This window comes from Amblyraja radiata, chromosome 11 (assembly GCF_010909765.2).
Source record: "Amblyraja radiata isolate CabotCenter1 chromosome 11, sAmbRad1.1.pri, whole genome shotgun sequence".
Lineage (NCBI taxonomy): Eukaryota > Metazoa > Chordata > Chondrichthyes > Rajiformes > Rajidae > Amblyraja > Amblyraja radiata.
Genome location: NC_045966.1, coordinates 52403444 through 52420731, shown reverse-complemented (window position 1 = coordinate 52420731; position 17288 = coordinate 52403444).

The window sequence follows — 17288 nt, the reverse complement described above, 5'->3', positions numbered from 1 at the left end:
ACACGATAGAACTTTATTTATCCCAGGAGGGAAATTTGGTCCGCAGAAGTAGAGATGGTTGAAAGCTTCAGTTCCTAGGAGTAAATATCACCAGCAACTTGTCCTGGACCACCCATATCAAAATGATTGACAAAAAAGCACATCAACGCTTTTACTTCCTTAGAAGACTTGGGACATTTGGCATGTCCCCAACAACTCAAACCAACTTCTACAGATGTGCCGTGGAAATAATTTTATCAGGATGCATCACAGCATGATTTGGGAACAGCTCCATCCAAGTCTGCAAGTAATTGCAGAACATTGAGAAGGCAACCAAGACCATCACACAAAACAACCTCCTTCCATTGACACCATCTACACTTCATGCTGCCTCAGCAAGGCCACCAGCACAATCAAGGACCACTCTCACCCCAGCCACTCCCTCTTCTCTCCTCTCCCATCAGGCCAGAGGTGTAGAAGTGTGAAAACACACACATCCAGATTAAGGGTCAGTTTCTTCCCAGCTGTTATCAGGCAACTGAACCAGCAACTAGAGTGTACCTGACCTACCATCTCCCTCGTTTGGGATCATCGGACTAACTTTAATCGGACTTTACATTACTTTATCTTGCACTAATCATTATTCCCTTTATCCTATATTTATATAGCGTTGACAGCTTGATTCCAATCATATTTCGTCTTATCACTGACTGGATTGTACACAACAAAAATGCTTTTTCACTGTACTCAAGGGAGAGAGGGAGAGAGGTGTACCCATGTGGACCTGGACCTTCTTGTCACTATTGTTATTCACTATAAATAAACATCACATGAGTTCACCCTACCGCAAGGGTATTGGTGTAGTCATTGTTGACTCAGCATTTTCTCCGATGCCACAGATCCATCTGAGATTGCATGAGCTTTCTCGGATACTCTCACATTCCCAAAAGCATGCCGGTTAGTTAATTACCCACTCAGTGTAGGTGAATGGCAAAGTGAGATGGAATAATTTACAGGGCTACAAGCGAACGAGAGATAGGATAGTTGTGCCTAACAGAATTAATCCCTTGGGAACTGGCATGGGCTCGATGGGACTCCATGGAGGAAACTAAATGGTTACAGACAGATGGATAATTTTTTTTTTTTTAAATTTCTAATGAGTTTTCAGCGCCAGATGGAATTTTTTTTAAATGGACATGACCTGAACATGCCTGTGAACTGCAACTGAATGTTGTTCTTTGCTACCTTTGGTACTCTCAGTTAGTTCATTCCGTTGGAAAAGTTTGCACAAGTTAATAGCATTTTTAGAGGACCTAAATTTAACGTGGAACTTTTCAGGTCGAAGGAACTTGCTGTTTCATCAAAAACGTCCCATCCACATTTTTCCTAAAAACAAGGCCGTGAATGAAATAGAGAGTGATGCTTCACATTGCAAAATCATTAACACATTGGGCATAAGTAGTTAATCACTGGAATTAGATTTCAGTCCTTCAATTGCATGGAAGAAATCTCCTGCCACCCGCAAAAACATTCCAAAGCAGTAAATGAGGATTTATGTCAAAACATTTCCCAAAGAATTTCACATTGTGCAATTGTTGCTAAGTATTTTGCTTAAAGTTAAAAACAGCAGTGAGGAAGGTGCAGAGTTCATCAGTTGGTCAAAAACAAGGGAGGCACAGTGGCATAACTGGTACAACTTCTGCCTCAGTGCCAGAGACCTGGGTTAGATTCTGTGACTATATAGGTTTCCTCCAGGTGCTTCGGTTTCCTCCCACATCCTGAAAGTGTGTGGGTTTCTAGGTTAATTGCCCTCGGTAAATTGCCCCTAGTGCGTAGGTGAGTGGATGAGAAAGTGGGGTAACATACAGCTAGAGTAAACGGAGTGATCGATGGTTGGTGTGGAACGAGTGGGCTGAGGAGTCTGTTTCCATGCTGTATTTTTCAATCAATCAACAAAGGAAGATTAGCCAGGATAGAACTTTTTTTAAATACATTTTTTAAAAAACATAATTCAAAAACCACCAAAATCATCGTAGCGAGCGGACAGATCCCTGTTTTGACAGCATGAAATTGATGGCATTCTGCCAACAGAGTATTCCCATAGCACTGCTCGAGTGTCAGCCCAGATTAAGTGCTCAAGTCTGGAGTGAGACCTGATCCCATGACCCAGTGAAAGTACTCCTAACTGAACCAGAATGATGAGAGCTGTGATACATAGAGGCGAGGAGATGGGAAACAGCGTTTCCCCAAGTCCTATGGAGGAAATTCATAAATATTAATTCAGGAGCAGTAGCAGTTTGTATTTCCTAAAATAAAATTTGAACCAGCATTGTGTGAGCGCTTCACAAGTGTTTCAATTCCTGCTCTCTGGAATGCCTTGGATCGCTACAATGGCAACTGAAATGTTTGAGTATGAAGTTTGAATATGGACATACAAAGCCTTAAGATTTTTTGAAATATCTGCTTCCAAGTAAATCACAGCATCCAAACAAGTCACAGCATGTCCCTAGGGCTCATGACAGAAACCTCCTCGTGGCGATTCCTGGCAACGATGACACAATGCACTCTGACGTGTCGGACGACCAATTCTGTCAACATGTTGAATGACAACAGAAGCGAACAGTGAAACTATACGTCATCTGACACACGAGCGGACGAACAGCATGTCCCTTAATTCCTTACATAATCTCAATATTGGTGATTTGGAATTCTCAGCTCAAACTGGGATAGAATACCCAAGCCAGAATTTTTAGTAGTTAATGAGTCTGCAAATGGGTGCATTGTACAAGGTGCCTTTTACATCATGTCTCCTTTCCAAACATTTTCCCTGGAAAAAAAATGCCATTAACAAGTTATACTGCCAATCTCTTTCATTTGATGCCAATGACTGGTTTACATTACATTCCTAAATCTACATCCAGGGATCTTCCATTTTGTTTCATACTTTTTGGAAACCTGATATTATTTTGCAACACCACTTATGCAGGAATTTCATTGAACAATTGCATGTTTTCACGAACTACACTTTACAAACCTGGAGAATAATGCTCTACTACAGTCAGGACCTGCAGTCGCACCTTCCTTAGCTCAAAGAAAATGAATCAAGTCTCATTGTATTGTCTCCTCCGCAGTCTCTGTGAATTGTGGAATTCTTCATGTAACAGCCATCTATCTATTCCTTCAACAATCTTAATCACGGCTTCTTGATTTATATACTTCCATTATTTATAAGCCTGCTGGGGTATTGCACAATGAAGCCAGACTTGCCAGCTCTATATATCAATGAATCAAAATGAGATGCAACAGAAAGTCCAAGCTAAATCACCAAGAGAGAGTTAACAACTTCCACTGATCACATCTTCATTGAAGGAATACAGCCAAGGCAAAATTGTTGCCAACTCTGGAGATATTTAATAATTTAGCTAAACATAAGCTGAGTATTTAATCAAAATGATGGAAAAAGAAGTCAAAGACACAAACATACAAGCATTTACAAAATTGGCCATGGGGCTGTAAGTAGGATAGACAACCATGAACTATGGGAAGTTAGGAATGGTCGGGGAGACTGCACAAGGTGGAATGTGACTGGGTAGATGTTTATCTAAGGACATGATGGAATGGCCTCTTTCTGTGACACAAACATTCCATATTATCTCATATTTGGTTTTGATGTTGGTTTGACACAACTCCTAATAATTCTTCCAGTACCCTGGATGCCAATTCTAAGATTATGTAATACCTTTGGGTTAAATCATTTAACCCAGTAAGCAGCCCATGGCATTTTAGCACAAGGTATGGTATTTTTATTCCTGACTGCAAAAACGAAGAGAAGATTTCACCATAATATGCAAACTTTTCACCAGAGTGGTTTCTGGCCTGTTCTGAGGTAATGTATTGCAGTCATGGTAATAGCAGGAACAAAGAACTTGGTTTTAATCCGTAATTGAAATATTACCGCTGCTCCACCGTGGTCCCAGGCTTTGTTTAGTAGGTGGGTGGGCTGGGAAAGACCAGCTTGACAGTAATACCTCACACAGCACCTCTCTCCATCTCACCACCTCAATCTCACAGTCAAATAAATGTCAGCAAACACTCACAAAATAAGCTTGCGTGAGAACACAAAACTAGATGAAATATGGGAAAGAAGCTAGAGTTGCCAGAATTGTGCTGGTGCAAGGGCTGTGGCTGAATCATTTGGAAATGAACTGAGGGTTATAAAGGGTGGTGCACACAAGGATTGTTGCTTACTATCGTACATGATTACTTTTGAAATGCAGGAAGCATAGACGGAAACAGGCACAGGCCAAAGAGAAAAGTCAATTGTCTTTTTCTAAGAGCTTAATACCATCAGGCTGAATTTAGAAATTCTTGTGCACTTTCAGGCATAGAGCAGCTCTTTTCCATTAAGAAAGGCATTACATAATCTTATGGCTATGTTGTTCTCATGCCCGACATAGCTGAAATAGCCACTGTTTCAAACTTGAAGAGGAGATTACCAGGAAGACAAATGAAAAGATTCAAGAGGTGCTCAAAGTCTCCTTGAAGAAATGCAACATCACCACTGACCCCTTGGAATCCCTAACCCACTACCACCCAAAGTGGAGATGGAGCATTTGTGAAGGTGTGAAGAACATTGAGATTGTGGATTAGGTGCAAAAATAGCAGAAGGAGTGGGCCAGAGCACAAACTATGCACCTATCTCTCTCTATCACGCACCAACTGCCCCATCTGTGGAATAATCTGCAAGCACCACATTGATCTCATTAACTACCTCAGTACCACACAACAGCACAGTGGTGCAGAAGTAGAGCAGCTGCCTTACAGCACCATAGATCCAGGTTTGATCCTGACTATGGGTGTTGTTTGTACGGAGTTTGTACGTTCTCCCTGTGCTTCGGTTTCCTCCCACTTTACAAAGACATGCAGGTTAATTGATTTCTGTAAATTGCCCTTAGTGTGTAGGATGCAAAACTGGGTTAACATAGAACCAGTGTACAGTCGATTGTTGGTCAGCATGGACTCGATGGGCTGAAGGTTATCTCTGTATCTCTAAACTAACGTAAAACTGCAGTGGAAGTAAGGAGGAGGCCCGATGAGCAAAAATACTGCTAGCCAGAATGTGCTGCCTCCACAACATCCATCCCAGAGCAGGGCATCTGTCCATAACTGAGGGGGGAAAAACATTCGTCACAAATGTAAATAATTCACTGTGTGTGTGCAAGTTATAATTTATCAATTTGAATCTGGGATTAAGCAAATCTTATCCACGCAAGAATATTCTATATTTTAGAGACTTAAAAAGGAATCATTTCTGCTCAACCCAAGATGTGAAAAGAGCTTAAATAAGCTATGGACATCAGGTAAAAATATTCTATTTCACCTATTCATATCCCACAGCAGTTCAAGTAATGTCCCACAATTTAATTTAGTTTAGTTTTGAGATACAGCAGGGAAACAGGCCCGAAGGCCTCCTGCGTACACACCGACCATCAATCACCTGTGCTCTCTCGTTCTGTGGTATCCCACTTTCTCATCTAATCCCTACACACTGGGGGCAATTTATAGAGGCCAATTAACATACAAACCCACAAGTCTTTGGAATGGGGTAAACTGAAGCACCTGGAGGAAACCCACACAGTCACAAGGAAAACATATAAAATCTACATCAACAGCACCCGATGTCAGGATCAAACCAAGGTCTCTGGCATTGTGAGGAAGCACCCCCTACCAGTTGTGCCACTGCACTGCCCTAATATGAATTCTACGATATGGAAAGGAGTCTTATTAAATGACTCCCAGAGATACAGGACCCATTAATTAGCAAGTAGAATATTCCTGTTACTTTAATAAATCAAGAACTCAAACAGTCATGGCATGTCCTTGAGACTCTTGAAAGACGCCCATAAATAAAAATTTATTATTATTATTATTATTGTTCTTCGATACATGTTGCATGGCTCACAGTGAATATAACAGAACATTTATATACTACCTTGTTGCATTTTATGCAAGTCCAATATATGTGATGAAAGGTTCTGTTGAAAAGTAATTGATCTGAAATTTTAACGAAAGTCTCACTCTCCACAGATGCTGCCTGAATTTGAGTATTTTCACATTTTTAACCTGGGCATTTATGATCTCAGTTTTAGCATGCAATTGGCAATAGATTTCCATTTGTATTTTTAAGATCTATCTATCCTTTTTAAAGAAACAATTATAATTGTTTTACATAACATTAAACTATTTTCTCCAGCACATTATCATAGCTCAAATTTTTCATAAACAATGGATTTATTGTGAAAGTGCACCCATTATTGATGCAACATCGGTAAATGGAGGCACACATTTACTTACAAAGACCCTCAGACTGAATTGGGTTTTGAAGTGGGTCTCATTTTGAGAGAAGAATAATTGCCAGAAATTTTGGAGTTAAATAAAAACTGTACCTTGCCAAGTGTCAGAACCAATGAAAGACTAAACAAAGTGAACCAAGGAGACAGATAGAATTATGTCAGACATGAGCTATCAAAACATGAGCTGATGGCAGTATTTTACAAAATGCTATTTTCTTATTGAAATTATTATTCTGCTTACATCCACCCAATATATTAATCAAATTCACTTGCATCCAGAGAATTATTCACAATAACTGTTCAGTATCATAATGCCACTGATCCATAATGTAATCCATAAAGGTTTTTACCACCAAATGCTGAAATTTCAAAACATTTGAGACCGTGGCATATCATTCTGATTTAAATCAATACATAAAATTCACATGAAAAGAAAAATATACAGGTAGTTACAGTCCAATTTCAAATACTGTTTGATAAAGGGCTTATTAATTTTTGTAGAAAAAGCAGGTTATTTTAACTCTCACCATCAACATTCAAACAGTCAGAGTCAATTTTAGTATCCATGACTTTGTTTTGCAATCAGTTATCTTTCCTATCTTGAAAGCATTACCTGCCTGAAAGTTGATGTCTTCTGGTATCAAGCCTTTGTGCTCATCAAGTCCCTTGGTTGTGATGATAGGCATACTCTCTGTTCACCCAAATACAATCAAGTCTTCATCTATTTACTGTCAGAAGGCTCAGAAATGGAAAGGCCTTGAATGCAGGCTCACCAAGGAGTACTGATGAAACACCAAAATACAAACTCAAATGGAACCGACAACTCAGAACTGCTATCAAACTGACAGAATGCAGAACTGATTAGTTAGCACCCAATTGGTGATGATCTCAGGTATTTATACCAAGTGAAAGATTAGGGGAGCAGATTAAATGCAGGTGTAACTCCAATTAGCTTCGTGCAGGAGTGTGGAAAGAGTCTCAAGTGTCTGGAGACGTGGCAAGTGTGACAATTTCCATTGTACTAACAAAATGGAGACACAACCAACTACTGATGCTTACATTTTGAGCAAGACACAAAGAGCTAGAGGAAATCAACAGGTCAGGCAGATTCTGTGAAGTGTTCTAGAGGCGATGTTTCAGGTTGGGTTAGACTCAGTCTGAGGAAGGGTCCCAAACCAAAGTCTCCCCTATCTATTCCTTCCACTGATGCTGCCTGACCTGTTGAATGTTGTCTGTACTTTGTGTTTGTGCCAACAAGAATTGTGAGTAAAATGGTATCTAAGTTCACATCAGCAAACACAGCGCAAAGAAAGATGTGGAAACAAAGAACTGCAGATGTACAAAAGGCCACAAAGTGCTGGAGTAACTCACCATGTCAGGCAGCATCTCTGAAGAACATGTATAGATGATGTTTTGGGTTTAGATCCATCTTCACCAGACTGACTATAGGGGAGGAGAAGAAAGACAGAAAGGGAGTGGCAGGACAATATGTGGCAAGTAAGAGGTGGACATTGGCAAAAGGTGTGAGACAGGATTGATGAGTTGCAGATTGTGAAGCCAGAGGGAGGAAAGTAACAGGAGGGGAGAGGGTGGAGACTTCAATGTTCATACATTTGGGTTGTAAGCTACCCAAGAGGAATATAAGTGTTTGTTCCTCTAGTCTGCTCAAAAAGCTGGAGTAACTCAACGGGTCAGACAGCATCTCTGGAGAAAAGGAATAGGTAACGTTTTGGGTCGAGACACTTCTTCAGACTGAGAGTCAGGGGAAAGGGAAATGAGAGATATTGACGGTGATGTAGAGATATATAGAACAAATGAACGTATGCTCTCAGTCTGAAGAAACGTCACCTATTCCGTTTCTCCATAGTTGCTTTCTGACCCACTGAATTACTCCAGCTTTTTGTGTCTATCTTCAGTTTAAACCAGTATCTGCAGTTCCTTCCTACACACCTGGGCCTCACTCTGGCAATGGGGGAGGCCCAGGACAGAAGGGTCAGTATGGGAATGGGAAGGGGAGTTAAAATGGTGAGCAACCTGGAAATCCAGTAGGCCTTGGTGGACCGGACGCAAATGTTCCATAAAACGGTCACCGAGTCTACGCTTTGTATCCTACAGTGTAAAGCAAATATCATCATTATCTTGTTCAAAAAGGAACTGCAGATGCTGGAAGATCGAAGGTACACAAAATTGCTGGAGAAACTCAGCGGGTGCAGCAGCATCTATGGAGCGAAGGAAATAGGTGACGTTTCGGGCCGAAACCCTTCTTCAGACCCTTCATTATCTTTGCAGGATTCAATCTCGACTGTAAAAGCTCACTGAGTTCTTGGATAAGCCAGTGATTTATTGGGATTCTCACACCAAAACTGTTGGCTCACTAACACCAGATGCAAATGTGAAAGAAAGATGCTTCATTCCAAAGTCTCAGTGACTGAAGCTAATCAGTCTGATTTAAAAGGAAATATCTTTAGCAGTACAAGCTCGCTGATCTTTCAAGAGCAATAGTGCTTTTAGTCAATGCTTATTTTTCATTATTGCTGAACAGTCTCCCCCTGCAACAATCACAGCGATGTTTTTTCAATTTAAATAAAGTTATGATATCACAGGCATATGTTGGTGATTAAAGTAGATTACACTTCCTGATAAATTTAATATACAATTTGAAGACAACCACAAGGGTAAAGCAGTGTCAGCTGAGGATATAAAACAGAGCCAAGAACACCAACCTTGATATTTGCATCTTTCTTTTAATCTGGAAATCATTTGTCTGCATAAACCGATTTCTGGTGAGATATTACACTGACCACATGAGCCAGATTGAAATATTAAAGGAATTGTCCAAGGCGTAAGTTATCCATAGGAAAGTGAAGAATATTGGAAGCAATTACGGAAATCAGATTCAGATTATAATAATTTTTTTCATAGTTCTTTGTTATTTTAACAGATTTTTTTTTGTTAATCCTTTTACAAACTGACCCCCGTCAGACTCAAGGAACTTTATCCTCTTTACTCTTACTAGTTCTCCCAACTCATCTTCCAGAAAGAGAACATTGTTGGAACGAGCAGCAAGCTGGTGTCGAGTCACTTTCAGAGGTTTCAAATGTAAATTGAATGATGGAAGGCTGTGAGTTATGGTTAATGATAAATGATAGAGTTGCTGCCTTGCAGCACAAGGGACCAAAATTAGATCCTGACTACAGGTGCTGTCTGTGCAGAGCTTGTATTTTCTCCATGTCACCGCGTGGAATTTCTCCAGGTGCACGGTTTCCTCCAACATGCCAAAGACGTGCATGTATGTAGGTTAATTCGCTTCTGTAAAGTGACCCTAGTGTACAGGATAGAACTAGTGTATGGGTGATCGATGGGTGGACTGGACTTGGAGGGCCGAAGGGCCTGTTTCCACGCTGTATCACTAAAACTAAAATCTTATCTGGAGATCCAGACATTCGAGCACCTACTTAGCATTTGGATTATTGCAATCAATAGGGTGAATTCTGAGCTCTTGATTCATCAGAACAAGGGCAGCTCCAGAGATTTGTATCATGGTGACATTTTAACTTCCCACAACTGATGGTCCTACTGATACTTAAGTGAGATTACCAATTTATATTGAGCGAAGGCTAATTTCAAGATGGGAGCCCATACTCACTAGGACATTGGCTGAGGCCATCAGAACTCTTTCCACACGGATTAGTAAAGGATTGAGAAAGCTGAACTTTCTGGTGTGAAAAAGATTATACTGCACATGGCAAAGTTGAAATTACAGTTTGCCAACCCATTGCACCACACAGTCAGAGGACCCAAAGACCCGATTCCAAAAGGCAAAATCAGAACCCTTTGCCAACATTTGGCTGTATTTGGAGGAGTTGGTAACTTTGGCAATGTTTGGAGAGAAGGATGGAGGAAGGGAATGAGAAATCAAGTATCCTTCAGTTGGAGGTCAACTTATTATGCATAACTGCTAATAAGAAACATGAAGAATTTACAGCCCGAGTCAATGTTTCCGAAGTAGTAATAAATGTTAGAAATGTCTTTACAGTGAAGGCCAGCCTTACAGTATATGTTTTTCTGACTGGTGTCACAATTGGAAAGGCAAGCCTGCCAATAATTTTTTTTTGGAAATGTCTTTATAAAATATTGAAGGCACGAGTAGACAGGTGGTTAATGTTTATTTAAGTACATTTTTGAAACTGCGGGAGGAGGGAGTTGGGTCATAAAATTATCAGTTGATTTCGAAAAAAAACTCAAGATCAGGAAACTGCATGCAGTTATGTACAGCTTACTATTACATCTATGAGACTTTAACATTTACTAGACTAAGTGGAACCCGCTGGGTCCCTGTCACACAGGAGGCTTGGTCCCCAACGCAATATTCCACCACTCACCCATAGCCCCCAACTACACAGGCACAGCTCATTTCCCCTCATCCCTACCACTCACTCCCCATCCTCTTCACCCTCCCTCCTTTCCCCTCTCCTCCTCCCCTCCCCAATCCCTCCCTCACCTCTCTCTCCCTCTCCTTCCCCCTACCCTCAGTCACTCCCTCCCTCCCTCCATAACTTCTCTCTCCTCTATACCCCCCTCCTATCCTTCTATCCGCCACCTCCCACACTCCTCACCTCCCCTATCCCCCCACTATCCCTCCTCACTTCCCCCACTGCCCCCCTCTCCCTCTATTCCCCACTCCCTACCTCTCCCACTTCCCCTCCTCTCCCTCTATTCTCCCTCCTCCCCCACTCTCCCTCCCTCACCTCTCCTTTTCCCTACCCTCAGTCACTCCCTCCATCCCTCCATAACGCCTCTTCCTTCCATACTCCCCTCCTCTCTATCTTCTCCACACCCCCACACTCACACCTCACCTCCCCAGGAGCTCGAGGTGGCCACTCCTCTCCCTTCTTGTGTGCCCCGGAGGAGCATCAGCCGTCAGCACCCATGGAGCCAGGCCACAGCCTAGTCGCCTGTAACAGCCATATGGCGACAGCCTAGTCGCCTGTAATTGCCAAAAAATCACCTAAGTGGGACAGGCCCTTTAGTCTTCTGAGGAAGTAGATGCATGAGTATGCTCACTTGGCCATATTGTAAAAGATCAGGAGGCAGAAATTTGTATGCGGTCACCTGGATTTATTGGATATATTAGCTATTGATGGGGATGTGATTAGTTTACATATTTCTCGAGTCTGTTGTGGATACTTGCAGTAGGAAGGAACTGCAGATGCTGGTTTAAACCAAAGATTGACACAAAAAGTTGGAGTAACAACGGGTCAGACAGCATCTCTGGAAAAAAGGAATAGGTAACATTCCGGATCGAGACCCTTCTTCAGACTGAGAGTCGGGGAAAGGGAAACGAGAGATGAAGACGGTAAAATAGAGAGATATCGAACAAATAAATGAAAGATATGCAAAAAAGTAACGATTACCAAGGAAACAGGTCATTGTTGGCTGCTTGCTAGGTGAGAACAACTACAGACAATGAGGCTCAATAAGACGACTTTGAAACCGGTACAACTTGGGTCTCTAACTTCAAGTAACCCTTGCATTCCCTCTCACTCCATCCCTCCCCCACCCAAGTCACATCAGCTTCAAAGTCGTCTTGTACGTCAGGCAGCATTTGAATATGCAACGACAACCGAAATGCAGTTCAGTATTTAGTCACACTGAAGTCAATGAAATATGATGGCATGCATGTAATGCATCTGTGGTATCATAGATACTTCTACCAGGTATCCCTCAGGAGGCAACTAGATAATGGGGAGGCTATTAGTTTCAGGAGAAGACTCAGTGATACTTTCTATATTTCTTTGGGGAATGTGGTGAAAGTGTTAATTACAATTATTATTCTAGCACTTTTGATCTTTGCTCCAGATTGCAGTATCTGCAGTTTCTTGTTTCTGCAGTCTTTTATTGCACTTATATTTGATAATATGCTCAATTAAATTTCAAAAGCTTTTTGGTCTTCGCATTTCCAAAAGCTAACTGAAGTTTAACTTCCAATGTAATCTACTTATGTTCAAAAGAAAAATGTGTGCAATGGAACAGTGATTATCAATTGCTATTTCATGAATTGTTGGAGTGTGGATCCATGCCAGTATGTATCACACATTTATTTTGTTAGAAATAAATTTACTAAATTAGGATGAAAGAGTGTTGGCGCATATCTGCCTGACCAAGGAGAGCTTGTAACATAGCAGGATATTCAAACAGGCAAGCCAACCATCACAAGATTAAATGTTAAGCTTCGGAGTGCACTGGGCAAAGTCCAATGATTTAAAAAACAACTTCAGAGGCCTCCTTAAAGAGTAAAAAAAAGGTTCCACGACCTCTGAAGTTGTGACAGAAACTATAATCATATCTGACAGTTACGATGAACAACCCTCGAGTTGTGTTCATTCCAACAGTCCCCTTCCTGTCTGTGACTCCCTGTTATTTAGCTCAGCCAGTATATTGGAACTTTCAATGTTGACTGCTCAAACTTCACACACTCACCACCAACATTTGTGGGCAATCATCTCTGCAGCAACAAACTCATGGAGGAAGAAGTCCTGCCTGGTCCCTATCCACTTTCCCTTTCCTTTATGAGTCACTTATTTCCATGTTGCCATATAATGCACATTGACGTGACTCTGCATCCTACCAGCCTGTGAAATAGCACTGTTAAGCCCCTGTCCCACTTTCACGACCTAACTGGCGACCTCTGCCGAGTTTGCCCTTGACTCACACTCGCAGCATGGTCGCCACAAGGTCGTAGGAGGTCGTAGGAGGTCTTTGTAACTCTTCCTCATGCTTGTGAGTGGTCTCTGCATACTCGTGGCCTCAAGTAGGTTGCGGCGTTTTTTCCAGCCTGATATAAAATCTCCACGAGTAAAAGATAGGTCGGCATGAAAAAAATGGATACTTTTTACTCGTAGGTAGGTCGTAGGTAGGTCATAGTAGGTCACGATGGTAGTTATAGGTAGTCGTAGATAGTCGTAGATAGTCGTAGGTAGTCGTAGGTCGGTAACTGGCCCGAGAAAAAAAAAAAGCAAACATGACATAATTTTCCACTCATAGCTAGTGGTAGTTGGTCTTAGGTGTGGAAGACTGAGGTTGTGGGGGTTGTAGGAGGTCGTAGACATAGTCGTATGAGGTCGTAGACATAGTCGTAGGAGGTCTTTTACTTTGGCGAGTCAACACGACCTTGACATTTTTTTCATCTCATCTAGGGTCTTCTAAACTCGTGGATTACGTTGTCCAAGTGGGACAGGCCCTCTAAACACCATCAGAATGCATGCAAGGTGGCACCTTACATGGCAGCAGCACCAACAACCTGTCTCCTCTTTTTCTTCTTTTGCTGTTTTGGGCTGTGTTTACCATGTTTACCTGTATGTTTTTAGTGTACCTTTAGCTCTTGCATTGTGGGGGTGGGGGGTTGGGGGAAACCTTTTTATCGTGGAGCTGGAGTCCCTTTGTTAGGGATCGATGGCGGGAGCTCCAACTGCAGGAGCTTCAACCATCCTGATCGCGGGAGACTCGATCGCCCCGATGCAGGAGCTTCAATCGCCAACTGCGGGAGCTTCGATCGCCCCGACTGCGGAAGTTTCAATTGCGCCGACGGCGGGAAAAAAGGAGGAAAGAAGGTATAAGTTATTTGCCTTCCATCACAGTGGGTTGCTGAAAAGCAAGATGGACGTGCTGCCTGTGCTGGTGGGGACTTGGAGGGAGAGCCGTAAGACCACTGATCTCGGTGTTTGCGGGGCATGGCTCCATGAGGACATCCCGGAGTCTGGTGTGAGTGTGGACGACTTTCTGACTGGTCGGGCGGACAGGGACTGCGGAGAGAGTGACAGTGGTCGATACAACTCTGGTCACATCACAGTGAAGGAGCGTGTGTGTGGCCCGGACATTGAACTGATAGCTGTGGGTCTCCGCTTATGCTGTGTCCCCTGGGGATTCTCACATGCTGTTGTGGTGGCTGTTTAAGTCTATGTTTAATTTAATTTTTATGTGGTTATGTATCTTGGTGCTTTTTTGTATGACTGTTGGCAAAACAAATTCCTTGAATGCTTACATACTTTGACTAATAAATTAATTACATTTAAATTAATAACAATTACATTTTATTTTGAAATAAGTTGGTGATAATGGAAATTCATCTGCTGGAGGAGGCACTTGAGCCAGGTACTATCACAACGTTTCAATAACATTTGGACAGGTACATTGATAGGATAGGTCTAGACAGATATGGGCCAAATGCAGACATGTTGGTCGCCATGGACAAATTGGGACGAAGGGCCTGTTTTCAAACCGTATGACTCTATGACTATAACTCTATAACTCCAGACAGTTTTTGAACCTTCAGATTGCAGCACTAACCCAGAGCCTGGTGCTGAGAAAACAAAACTTGGGTATTATTTGTTGAAAGTGCTTTTGTTACTCATCCAAAATTTGAACTTTCCTTGCATAACCCTGATCCTTTTAATTCCCTTGACAAATATTTATAATACTCTAATTCTTGAATCAGGACAAACTTCATCCTCAATTTTCCCATTGCAGTTTATTTGAAGAATGGTCAGTTTTTCTTTTTTTAAAAGATGGATTATTGTTGCAGTTTGTTTATGAGTTCCAATCATTAATCCCCTCAATTTTCTGAATGCATTCGGGCAGATTGTGTACCAAGAATCTTCCATTCCAGCTGAAAGCTGGCATAATATTTTTATCATTAACAATTCTGTTCTCAGCAAGGGAGCGAATAATGGGAGATTGCATGCTGATACCACAGCATATCCTTGCTCCCACAACCATACCTGAAGCACTGGCAGAGACATATTATAGTGAAGCATGTGTACCTATTTGAGTGGCTTGCATGCTTGCTTATGAAGGGCAATGCATTCTACAATGTTTGTTCTATCTAATTATGGCTTGCTGTTATTTGCACAACTTTGTAAACATTTGGGACAATTTAAAATTGTAAGATTTCCAAAATGTGGTGTGTGTGTGTGTGTGTGTGTGTGTGTGTGTGTGTGTGTGTGTGTGTGTGTGTGTGTGTGTGTGTGTGTGTGTGTGTGTGGATGTGTTGTGTGTGTGGATGTGTGTGTGTGTTGTGTGTGTGTGTGTATATGTGGATGTGTATGTGTGTTGATGTGTGTGTATGCAGATGTGTGTGTGTGTGGATGTGTGTGTGTGGATGTGTGTGTGGATGCGTATGTGTTGTGTGTGTGCGTGCATGTGTGTGTGTGTGTGTGTGTGTGTGTGGATGTGTGTGTGTGTGTGTGTGTGTGTGTGTGTGTGTGTGTGTGTGTGTGTGTGTGTGTGCGTGCGTGTGCGTGCATGTGTGTGTGTGTGTGTGTGTGTGTGTGTGTGTGTGTGTGTGTGTGTGTGTGGATGTGTGTGTGTGTGTGTGTGTGTGTGTGTGTGTGTGTGTGTGTGTGTGTGTGTGTGTGTGTGTGTGTGTGTGTGTGTGTGTGTGTGTGTGTGTGTGTGTGTGTAAACAACAGCAGACCAGAATGCCTTTTTATTGTGCTGTAAACAATTACTGATTGGACATTCCTGTGGAGGGAGGCTGTCTCCAATGCAGCCACAACTGCGTGCAACGGATTGATGTCAGTCATTATTGCTGCATGGGCTTGGCAGAGGCTGCTGAGAAGAGCTAGGCTTAACTTTACCACTAATTCCATAATTCCTTTTTTTAATCAGACTTTGCAATCGATTAAACTATTTTGACAACTTGAAGTACTATTATTAGTGTGAACTTTAAACATTAAATTAAATAAGTATAAATGCCCTCTATGATGATAATCACCACTAATTACTGATAATGAAATAAGTGAACATTCTCCTTCATTACAATCTAGACCAAAATCAACATAAGCCACAAATAGTCTTCTCAGAGTTTATTATGTGTTCAATAACGTCCTTCTAGGGCTTCAACAAGATGGAACTTGTGAGTCAGGCTTGAGAGGAGAGTCTGACAAATTGTTCACACTGTATCAAGAGTGATGTACAGACACCACTGGCATTGACAACCTCGGGAGATGTATTGGGAGAATCAACAAAGGAGACTCAGCCCTGTTTGTGCGCTCCTGTCCCTCTCCAACTAATTACCACTCCGATGATATGTGACGATACACACCCAAAACACAGCTTGCCTAAATACATAGCACATAGAAAAATGCCAACATTTGACATTTCTGATTGTTCACAAATGCCCAAGAATCATGGTCATAGTGCTGCCTCTTCCTGGAGTTAGAAGTTTAGGAAGAGGTTCAGAATGTTTTTTTTTTTGAGGATTGCCACGTCAGGCGCAATATTTGCCAGTGACAGAGACCTCTGTCCACCAATCATAAGGAGGTGTCAAATGACATTGTCCCCAGTCAATGAGGGGCCACTAACCTATCTTCATCAATGGTCCAGTGGTGGAGAGAGTCAACAACCTCTAGTTCCTGGGCATGCATATCTCTGAAGGTCTGTCCTGGGCCCAGCACGTTGATACGATCATAAATTAAGCCCATCAATGCCTCTACTTCTTTGGAAGATTGAAGAGATTTGGTATGTCAACCAATCCTCTCTTGAGTTCCCGCAGGTGTACAGTAGAGAGCATATTGACTGGTCGCATTGCTGCCTGGTTTGGCAACTCGAACGCCCAATAATGATGGAGATTACCAATGAAGGGATCTGTAGGAAAGGCAAGGATGCACACCCATTTGCGCATCATCAAGGATGCACAATGACACATACTCTCATCTCACTCTCTTCATTGGGAAGAAGATATAGGAGACTGAAAACTGTGACCTTCAGGTTCAGGAGCAGCTTCTTCCCAACAACCACCAGACAACTGAACATAACTAAACTACGAACGACGAACCGCCTTGGTCGCAGTCGGCTCTTCGGGTTCGTGTTTTGTTTTGCACTATATTGGTTTATTTTAATTATTGAACTTCCTTTGTTTGTTTTATCATGTCTGCTACAGTGTACTGCGTTTACAAA